At 41.8% G+C, this 564-nt stretch overlaps 1 pseudogene; it reads right to left on the minus strand.

Annotated features, from left to right (window-relative positions):
• The window catches only part of LOC107577157 (pre-mRNA 3' end processing protein WDR33-like), a 13,162-nt pseudogene extending 12,728 nt beyond the window's left edge, over positions 1-434 (minus strand).
• Positions 435-564: the final 130 nt, after the last annotated feature.

Here is a 564-nt window from a genome sequence, read left to right on the forward strand (position 1 = left end):
AAAAAAAAACATAAGAACTAACCAAAGTAGTAGTGAAACATACATCATTGTAGCAGCCTGCATCTGGTTGAATAGCACGGAAATCTCTATGATCTCGTTGCCACAATCGATTCTGAAATGGAGTAATTTGCCAGATGTTACATTTGCCAGATGTTACACTGGCACACCATTACATTTTGTCAGGCTTATACCTCAAGATATCTAATGACAGACGGATTATAATCAATGGTCTTGCGGTTCACAGCTTTCCTCATGCGCTTGCCATCGAAAGTGAGCTGCTGCATAGCCTGCTGCTGGGCAAAGTCCGGCCTCTTGTAGAACAGCTGACGAGGTGCCTGGTGCTGGAACCGAGGCATATGGAAGAACCGGGGAGGTGAGCCAATATCTGTTGCCATAGTGACAGCTTTGCAACACCTACGGATGTGAGGAGAAAGAAATTTACTATGAGTTTAGAGTTTATTACATTGGCTCACTTTAAATGAACACAAAACAACCAATTGCTGAGGTCAATGTAAAATTTAACACAGAGACAGGAAAGACATTAACACATCAGTTTGATTTTAC

This window comes from Sinocyclocheilus grahami, unplaced genomic scaffold, assembly GCF_001515645.1.
Source record: "Sinocyclocheilus grahami isolate Dianchi unplaced genomic scaffold, SAMN03320097.WGS_v1.1 scaffold5268.1, whole genome shotgun sequence".
NCBI classification, from domain to species: domain Eukaryota; kingdom Metazoa; phylum Chordata; class Actinopteri; order Cypriniformes; family Cyprinidae; genus Sinocyclocheilus; species Sinocyclocheilus grahami.